A 10,825-nucleotide genomic window follows, 5' to 3' on the forward strand; every position below is an offset into this window, starting at 1 on the left:
ATTGTATTCAGCCTCGATGTTCCTTATGTTTCTTGTCTTGAGCCAATGGTCCATTGGAGATGTGAATTAAACTGAGTATGACTAAGTGCAGGGTGAATTTAACACTGCACTGGTGAGATCCACAGACTTTTCTCCTGCAGCTGAGCAATGAGCCAGTGGGCGAGAGACCAAGGCGTCGTCGTTGCCAGATTGACCTGGTCTTCCACCCAACCATGGGCAAGTGTGTAGGTGTGCCATCTGCACACTCCTGCACCTGCACGCTCACACCCTTCTGTCTGACTTAGAGATGGATGCCATTGTCATGGCCTTGAAGCATGGGGTCCCTGGCAGAGTGCAAGCACACTGTGGGGAAATGTCCCCAGGAGCCCATCAGCGCCTGGTGCTCATCTCAGGTGTGATTATCTTTGTGGGTTGCAGCTTCCTGTCTCCAGCCTAGACCATTTTTATAAAGATTTGGCTGTTTGCTGGCAGTGTGTAATCTAATTTGCATAATATTGGAGGGGGGGGAAAGCTAAATAATTTTCCAAAGGAGGAAAAACCAACGACCCTTTTTTGAGAATGTTCTGCTTCCTGGTTTAGTCGACTGCACTGCCCAGGCTTAGGTTAAGTCTATACAACCTGGGGTGGGGGTGGGGGGCTCTGAGGGGCAAAAGGACCAGGAGCTGGAAAGGGAGGCAGACGTCCCTTAGCCAGCGTGTGAACTCTTAGGCCTTCCCTGACACGAGGGGCAGAGATAATGAAGATGGGACAAGTTCAGGGAAGGGCGACGGAAGCCATGCAGGAGACATGACTTACGGGAGAGAGTTTAATTGGTTTAGCCTAAAAAGCCCATTACGCTCTCTGGTGGACATGAAAAGGCTATAAATATCTGCAAGGTGACAACAAGGGAGAGACTGAGAGCCACTGGCTGGGTGGGACCTTCAAGACTGTCTCGGAGGGATCAGGGAATCTGCTAAGGTTTGCAGCCCACTTTAGGGCTTTTGTGAAGTCCCACTAGCTCTGTCATAGAAAATGGACCCACAGGGTAGCATCCAGCTGAAGTGAAGGGCCCGGCTCAGACTCTTCTTGGCTCCCTCTCTAGGAGCTTAGGCAACTTGCTCACCATCCATCTTTGTCAAGGCTCAGCTAGAAATCTCCGTGGGGTGGAGGCAGGTCCCTGAGGTCTCAATCAGTTCTAACAACCCCCTGTGAAGAGTGACCACCTTCAAGATGGAGCTGGATAGAGAAGCAGCACACTCACACACACACACACACACACACACACACACACATTCACATTCATACACTCACTCACACACACAGACACACACTCACTCACACACACAGACACACACACTCTCACTGTCACACACACATACACACACATTCACACTCATGCACTCACTCACACACACAGACACACACTCATACACATACACACACACTCACTCACACACACAGACACACAGACACACACACACTCTCACTGTCACACACACATACACACACATTCACACTCATACACTCACTCACACACATACACACACTCACTCACACACACAGACACACACACAGACACACACACTCATACACATACACACACACTCACACACACAGACACACACACACTCACTCACACACACACTCATTCACAGACACACACACTCACACACACTCAAACACACATACACACACTCACACACACATACACACACACTCACACACACTCAAACACACATACACACACTCACTCACACACACATTCACACATTCACACTCACTCACACACACATACACACTCACACATACACTCACACACAGTCTCTCACAGACACACACTCACTCACACACACATACACACACTCACACATACACTCACACACACTCACTCTCTCTCACACACTTTCCTCCTCTCTCACACACACACTCACACACACACACTCACACACACACTCACTCACACACATACACAAACTCATACACACACACACACACACACACACACACACACACACACACACACACAGGGTGGTGGGCTGCCTCCCACATCAGGGCCACTGGGGCAGATAGGATTTTGGAGGACCTGCCTAGCCACACCTCAGAAGAGCGGGGCTCACTAAATGGTCAGCAGAAGCTGGTGAACAGCTACAGCCTTCAGGGCAGGAATTGGAGACAGGGTGGAGGGCCTCATGCATGTCAGTCAGAGACAGCAGGACAGTGTTGGGATTCATGTCCGCCAGGGAACAAGCAGGTCTTTGTGGTGCAGCAGAGACAGAATAGGAGCTGAAGCTTCCAGTCTGGGTGGCCTCTGGTATTCCTCAAGATGGGGATTATGGGAGGGGGAACTGGTGCAGGAGACAGTTGCTGCTCTTGTTTTCTCGTGTTAGTTTACTGGGGTGGGGTCGCCCAATCTATCTAGAAGGCAGACTACTGTTGCAGCCCCAGGACTAAGCTCTTGGGCTTCACTTGAACTTAAAACAGCTCAGTGAGGCCGTTTTACAGATGGAGCTGATGGCCCTACAGGTAAACTGTTTGCTTTGAGGTGAGGAGTTCTTGTCTTGCAGAATCTGAGTCTTAGAAGAGAACCTCCTGGTTCTCAGACTGCGGGGCTGTCCTTTAACTGAGCAAAACCTTACCCAGAGGGTCAAGGGGCAGCCCCTGGGGAACTCATTGCTTCTCTAAAGATGAATTTAAAGAGTGCATGGGCATTTTTGATTGGCTCTCGGCTCTCTCCCATCCCTTGCTCTCTGTTGGGAGGGAGAACCAGGGCCAATTGCATCCGTGAAGAATCAGGAGCAAGGGAAGATGATGAGGAAAGGGCAGAGGGTTGAGTGGCATGCACGTGCTAGTGGTCCTCAGGTTACACCAGGTCGTAAACACAATAGTCAGCAAATGTGTCTCAACTGCTAGGGTCTGTGATGCAGAAGAGTCTGAAGGCGGACTTTGGGTCTGTGCTTGAGTGTGTGTGTGTGTCCGTGTGTGTCCGTATGTGTGTCCACTCGTGCATGCCCTCACATGCGCATGCATGCACCCATGTACTTGTGAGTACGCACACCTCTCTTGGTCTCTGGACTTGCTTCATCCTGGGGCTGGGGCTTACTTTGATTTCTCAAGTCACAAGTGGGGCTGGGCTGTGGAGTTCTTAGTGGGGCTGCCTATACCTGGAACCCATTCTACTATTTGGTTGCAGTAAGGGTTTCCCACGTGAGTTGGGAAAAAGGTAGGCAGAGAGCTGTGGCAGCAGAGAGAGGCCCAGGAAAGCCCATTTTCGTGGGAGGTGCCATTGGGGATACATCACTGTCCCTCGTCTCTTGTGTGTTCACCACTGAACCCAGATCTGCCCACCAGTCTGTGAACCAAGTCTCATGCCGCCAAGAGGTAGATCAGCTTCGAGGACAGGTCAATTCTCTTGGGATCTGTCCTTCTGTGTGGGATTGCCCTCCTCTTCCTCTTTCCCCTCCCCTTCTCACTTCTGGGTCCAGCCCTGGCTCCTGGAGATTCTTAGAGCCCAGCTCTTGGCCAGACACTTCAGCTGGCTCATTACCAGCACTCTCCTGCCCTCTTATGGCCACCCTGGAACCAGCCTCTGATCAGATGCTTTCCCGGGGCCTGAAGGTGCAGCAGCCTAGGGAAGTGGGCTTGGTCCTGAACCTGGTGTGTCTAGGGTCCTGGAAGAGACACATGGGGCTTGATTCTATCCTTAGCCCAGGAGGCTCCTTCCCCAGAGACCACCCAGTGGGCCACCATTGGATTCTCTTTCCATTAGGGAACAAAGGCTCAGAAACTCAGCTCTAGTCCGCCTCAAGGCAGAAATGCAGAGTGATGGGCTGGCTACACTCTAGTGTCTTCTGTGTCTCTCTTCCCAGTTTCTCTCCTCAAACACTGTTTAACCTTTTGCTCCCCCCTTCACGCTCTGTTTCAGCTTCTGGACTCTGGTCCCCTTATCTCTACTCCATTTCTCTGAAATGCTGGCCCAGAGCCAGCACTCTTTCTGACCTCGGACCCGCCCACCACTCTGTGGGATGCCAGAAACGTGGCAGGCAGCTTTTAAGTCATCTCAAGACCCATTGCCTACCTCTAAACTCCTCAGATTTAGTCATGGTACTCCCAGAGTTTTGTTCTTGGGTTTCTTGTTTGGGGGACAGACCTTCTGTCCTCTCTCATGTTTTAAGGAGTGTTTTCTGGGCATCTTTATCTTCCTGCCCACAATCCCTCATTTTCTGGAAGACTATATTGGCTCTGCTCTCTAAATTAGAATAGGGTTCTCAAAGGGCAGAGATAGGGGCCCTACCATGTCTAAGACTGGATTAATTTCTGCATGCCGTAGGCCCTCCCAGGTAGCACTGGCCGTGTAAGTTGCTGTGTACGGGAGCTGACATGGGCCTAGAAGGGCAAATTCAAGTTCAGAGGTATCCAGCACATGGGGTCATTTGGGGTCCTGACCAGCTTCTGCTCTAGAGGCTCAGGAAGACTCTGGAGCCTCAGGAAGCAGCTGTCCAGGGCAGGCATTTGTTATGAGCACCAGGATGGAAAGGCCACCGTCGCCACCCTCCAGGGCTCAGCGTGAGCCTGACTCTGCTTCATACACTGTCAAACACTGTCGCTTTGCCAGAGGAGCCCATCTCTGAGGAAATGACCCTGAGAGTCTCCCAGCTGAGGCTTCCCTGGAAATGTGCTCTCATCCCTGTGTCTGGTACACGGGTATGGATGCTTCTCGGAAGGAAGCCATGTGGTGCCTGAGGGAACCCTGCACAGGGAATCTGGGCTCCACGCCCCATCCTGGCTGTATAATTTCGGAGCTATATGACTTTGAAGAAATCACTCCTTGTCTCCGACCGACTCTTTTCTGGTGACAAAATGAAGATGCCTTGAAATTCACTCCACCAGGACCAGCCACAGAGCATGGGGTCAGCCAGTATTGACTGGAAGATCTAAATGTTTCCTCCTCTCCATCCATGACAATTCCCTGGTTCACCTTCATTTCAAAATGGTAACTTGACCTTGAAAGCTGCTCTCTTCCTTCCTCTGCCTCTCCCAGTCACTCTCCCTTTCCGAGTGAGGTCTCTGGGTCTTCGCATCCTTCTATACAAAGTGGAGGCTGTTACACAACTCATAGGGCTGGGTGAAGGCAGGAATGATGTATAGCACCTGATGGCAGGCTCACACACAGAGCATGCTCAGTAGAGGCCACTTAGGTTCAAAGGAGAGGGACCATACCCTGGTGCTAGGGCTGAGCTAGAAATGAGCCAGATCTCCAGGTAAGTGGTCATATTCTAGCTATCCCTTGAGGGCAGCTAAGACCGAATGAGTGGAATCAAAGAAAACTTTATTATGTAGTGTGCCGGAGGCTACAGCGAGGGCCCTGTGGGGTTGCTGTGAGTGCTTGCCTGGTACCTGGCATCTAACTCCAAGAGTTCTATTTAACTCTCCCAGGTTTCTTGGCCAGCACATGCCCTTTCACATGATCCGTTGGTGAGATGCACCCTTGACTGGACTTACTGGGGCAGTCCTGGCTCCATTTTGTGTGTAGTGGATCTCTGTGCCCGCTTCATGTTATGCAACAGAAGAGGGCCGCCAGTCCATCCTCAACACGGCAGGCCTTGTGTCAGGATCCACGGAGGCTTCTGGATCTGTCCCATAACCTGGCTGGCTCACTGATCACCTCCCAGGGCCTGGGCAGCTGGAAGCAGGGCCCAAGGTCGCTGCTCCTTGCCAGAATCGTGCTGCCCACAGTGCAAGAACAGCCTGCTGGGGTGCTCTCGGGTCCCCTGTCAGCTCTTGTTCAGGTTCGTGTCTCCCTCTGGGTGGGATACACAGGAGGGACATGCACGCAAACTACTATTCAAGCTGAGGCACTTCTGGGAGCCAAACTGAGTTGTGTTTCTAGATGCACAACTAGTCTGAGCAAGCCAGATCGGAGTGATGGTTCCCTGTGTTCTAAACCATGGCTGAAGATGCAGATCTCAGGCAGGGCTCATCTGTAGGTCCCTGTGAACCCTTTCCAAGCCCCCCCTTTGACTTTTGTGCTCCCACCTTCAGCACAGCTGTGGGAGGAACAGCAACTCCACGCAGACAGCAGTGCTCCACTCTGCCAGTCACAGGCTGGCCATGCTGCAGACTCTGAAAACACAAGTCCCGCCCTCGAGGAGTTCATGGGACCCATCAGATGCTCAGACACATCCCTGGGCTTCTGCCAAGAACTGACCCCGTCAGCTCTCTCTGAATGGCAGGCTGGTGTGTGTGGTCTATGGAACCCTGCCACGTTCTGCAGCTCCCTCACTCTTTCTGTCATTCTCAAGAGCAAGGCATCAAGACACCCATTTCATAGACAAGGAAACCGAGGCCCAAATCCCACGTCTACCAAGTGGCTGATAAAGGTTTTCTTCACTTTCCTCCCCCAGCATCCACCCCTTTCTGCAAGCCAGAGCCTTGGGCTGCAGTCTTAGCTGAGCGCTGAGAACGGAGGGGACTTAGGTATAAGGATTGTGAGTTATTTGTTGAAACCTCAGGGTAAGTAAGATGTACACTGTGGTTTTGACTCAGCACAAACACCTTAAGGAGAGGCCTCTGTACACTGCGCCAGCACTGTGGGAGATGCTGAACTCCAGCCACTGAAGGCAATGTTCTGGAATCTTCCTCAGCATTCACAATGATAGGCTGGTAAAGCTTTCAATTTCTTTCCCACATCCTCCAATCTTTTAGGTTCAGCTTATCTGTGCTACTTGCCCAGTGTTTTGGAAGCGTAACAAGGAAAGGGATTGATGTCGAGCAAGCCCTTACTGTGTGTCTAACAAGCCCCTACTGTGTGTCTAACAAGCTCGCTCCTTAAATCCTCCATGTGAGCCTAGCAGATAACAGAACTCAGGATCCAGAGGAGGGACAGAATCTTTGATGTGTCCAGGGCCACACATCCAGGAAGGAGAGCCAAGGTCTTGGACTGAGTGTGGCTGGTGGCTTCTCTCTGTCCTTAAGTATGAAGATGACAGGGAACATTTCTCAGGAGCCGGCACCATGGCTCAGCCGGTTTGCTGTGCCAGCCTCACTGGAACCCAGGTAAATGTAAAAGGAGAAAAGCCAGACCCTCCCAGCTGCCCTCTGCCCTCCATATTTGTGCTATGGGAGTGCATCGCTCTGCCCATAATAATAAATAAAAAATCAATAACAATCAAAAACATCAATAATAAAATGAAATAAAAACCAAAAATGAAGCCAGCAACAGCCACATTTAATTGAGACAAAGATAGAAACTGTCCCTAGACTTGAGGGACACTTGGGGACATTAAAATGTACTTCTGTGTCAAGGACATAGTTCTTCTAAGCTGTTGACAACTATTTATGAAAGGAATTTTAGCATTAAATAAAATTCAACAAGTTTTTATTGCTACCCTCTGAGAGCCACGTTTGTGTGGGGTGGAGAAGGCCAGTAGGTAGTCCTGGGTGGAGACTGGAGCACTTCCGGTGCCACCATCCTGGTCACCTCATACTCCTGTGGTAGAAGAAATTGGCAAGTGTACCTGGGAAGCTTCCAGAACCTTCTTTTGGAGTTCACCGACACCATCATTTTTAAAGGTTCCGAGAGGAAGGATATTGGCTTGACTTTTTTTAGTCCAGATTTTTCTGAATTTTGCAAAGATCCCTCCCCTGCTGCCCTCTTGCCCGTGGGGAATTCTTGTAAACGTCCTTGGAATAGCCTAGGAAGCCCTTTTGGCCTTCAGGCCGCTCCGTGGTCTGGGTCTGGGTTGCCAAAACTGAAGGACACACCCCTTTCTTTGTTCAGCAGACCATCGGATTCTGCTGTATTGCAGATGCTTCTCTTTGCTCCCTTGGACAGAAAACTTGTTTGCTACAGCTAGGACCTAGCTTAAAACGGGCGTCTTTCCAATTTGGGGGATTACTCAAACCTCTCAGCCTTTGAGCTCAAGGGATCCCTCGGGTCAGCAAACAAGTGTTCAGGCACGTGAGTGCCGCGTGGTGTGGCTTTCGGAACACATGCAGGAGCGGATTCCAGCAGGAGATTGATGCTTCCTGAATTCTAATCAGAGGAGCACACTGGAAAACAACAGAATCCGGCCCTTTGCCTCCAGCCCGCCGGCTTGCCAGCGTGGTGCACAGGACACTGCTTTCCTGTGCTCTGAGGTCACTCTGCCAGGAGCCAGACTCCGAGCATCCGAGCGTCCGCGTGCGGGTTGAACAGGGGAAAGTAACTGTTGACAGGACCCAGCTTCCAAGCCTGGACCTCGTGGCCTTAGTCTCTTCTCTGAAGTGACACGTAGCCAGGGCTGTTTACTTGTGAGCCAGGGCAAGGAGGCACTTAGCAGGCCAGGGATGTGGTAAGATGAAATGCCTTCATGGGTGTGGTAACGTTTGTTCCTAGGTTGGAAAATAGCTTGGCAGTGCTCTTTTATGTCCCATGGTCCTGGCCTGGCCTGGCCTGAGGTCTGTCACCAGGCTTTCTGAGCCACTTGCTCCTCTGTGAGACACAGCCCCTCCTGAGCTTAGCCTCCAGATTGGGTCTTCAAGAGTCTGTGGGAATCTTTGCAAACTTTACCAATTACTCACTGTTTCTAGTCTCTCTTGAGCCCCATGCATTTAAACATCCCAGCAACGCCTCGAGGAGAGGGTCCAAGGGTGGTCCTAATGTTATGTTGGGATACTAAGCCCCAGAGAGGCTGAACTGGCCTCCAGTATTCCTGGGGTAGAGTTCACATCTCTGTTTAAGTCTGGTCTACAGAGCCCAGGCCTCAGCCTCGTCACCTCTGCTTCAGAAATGTCCTTCCTCCAAGTGCCTGACAGGATGAGTGCAGGGCCCTGGGGTCTCTTGGTTTCTTGGGATCTTTCCTGCCAGGTGCTCCAGAGAAAGATGTGGGGAGGAGAAGTGGCCTTCTCTCTCTCTCTCTCTCTCTCTCTCTCTCTCTCTCTCTCTCTGGCCTGTAGGCAGCTGTCCCCTCTCTTGGGGCCATAGGGTAGGGGACACTGAGGCTTTGTTGCTGTGTTATGACTAGTGGTAAGGACAATTACCAAACTCACTTTGTCCTCCCAGCAGCTGTGTGAGGAGAACAACCAAATGTCCCATTTCATAGCTAGGAAAACTGAGGTACAGAGAAGAATGTATAACGTTATATGCTAGCAAGTATCGGCGGTGAGGCCCAAACTCAGGGGTGCCTGGCTCTGGACATACCTGTTGTACATTATGCTGTATTTTAGGTCTGGAAGGGCTAAAGGTGGAAGATGTGGCTCCATTCTCAGGCCAGGACTGTACAGCAGTGGTTCTCACCCTTCCTAATGCCACAGCCCTTTAATACAGTTCCTCGTGTCGTGGTGAGCCCCAGCCAGAAAATTATTTCTGTTGTTATTTTATAACTATAATTTTGCTACCATTATGAATTGTAATGTAAATATCTATGCTTTCTGGTGGTCTTAAGTGACCCCTGTGAAACAGCCAATTGACCCTAAAGGGACCAGAACCCACAGGTTGAGAACCACTGCTGTAGAGGAAGAAACGGTCCCTTCCTACCCATTATAGGAAGCCAGTGGCTCTATCTACCTTTTCCTCTGCATCCAGACCCAAGGTCAAGGTGTGAGGAGAGGATGTATTCATGACTTTCCTTGTTACTATGACTAAAACCTCGTCAAGGAGCAACTTAAGGGAGAAAGAACTGATTTTGGCTCACAGTTTCACGGATGCAAACCCAGTGCGGTGGGGAAATCAAGGTAGGTGAAGGCATGAGGCAGCTGGTCACATTGCACTGTCAGTCAGGATTCAGAGCTGACAGGAAGTGGGGCTATCAAAAAGGTAAGGCTCGCCCCAGCCCCCAGTACTTCCTCTGTCAAGGCTCACTTGTGGCATTTCCACCCTCTTCCAAAACGACGCAGCTTGCAGGAGACCAAGTGTTCAAACACTTGAGAATGTGGGGGACATTTCACACTCAAACTCCAAGGGGGGGTGTGCTGATGGGGACACTGAGTCATCTGCTGTGACAGGTAACTGGACAGAAGTTTGTATCACCTGAGAGATGAGCCTCTGAGTGTCCCACTGGGGGATTATCGTGATTAGGTGAACTGCTGTGGGGAGACCCATCTTAACTGTGGGCAGACCATTCCCCTGGCAGGGTTCCTGAACCATATACAATGGAGAGGGCTGGCTAAGCACCAGCGAGTGTATCCTCATCGTTCTCCATCCCTGATTAGAGATGGGATGTGACCAGCTCCCTCAAGCCTGATGCTTTGAATTTCTGCTACTTGGAACCGTGAGCTGCAATAAACCCCTTGCCCGTAGACTGGTTTCATTATGGTTAGACTATCATATTTCTTATCATAGCAACAGGAAAAGGAACTAAGACATACATCTTCCTTGTACCTGTGATGACATCCACAATAGTCTTTGCAGGAACGTTGGTGTCTCTCTCTGCTCAGCCCCTAGGCCTTCCCTGTTCAGAACTCAGGCACTCCCTTACATGGAATCTCTGGTTCTTCATGGACTCCAGGGTTCTGGGACCAGGATACTGCAAGGGAGTTAAGGGCACAAACTCAGCCTAGGAAGAAGCAGCAGGCCATGAAGATGCCATACTTGGGAGGGTGTGTTCGCACAGGTGGAGCCCAGCAGTAGGGAAAAGGCACCCATTTACCTACTGGTTCCTTGGGCACATTTTACCAAGCCCCCACCTGCCCTGTGTCCCCCACTGTGATTGGCACAGAGGCTTTGTCTCTCATTGGACTGAATTTGAGTTTTATCTCCATCGGAAGCCAGTTACAAAACATCCGGGCATCAGTGTCCTTCCCTCCCCTGTGAAGTTGGGGGCAGCACAGCTTCTGAGCTATAATGAAGCCTCCATGAAGTTAAAGACCC

The sequence above is a fragment of the Rattus norvegicus genome, chromosome 1 (genome assembly GCF_021556685.1).
Source record: "Rattus norvegicus strain SHRSP/BbbUtx chromosome 1, alternate assembly SHRSP_T2T, whole genome shotgun sequence".
Taxonomy (NCBI): Eukaryota; Metazoa; Chordata; class Mammalia; order Rodentia; family Muridae; genus Rattus; species Rattus norvegicus.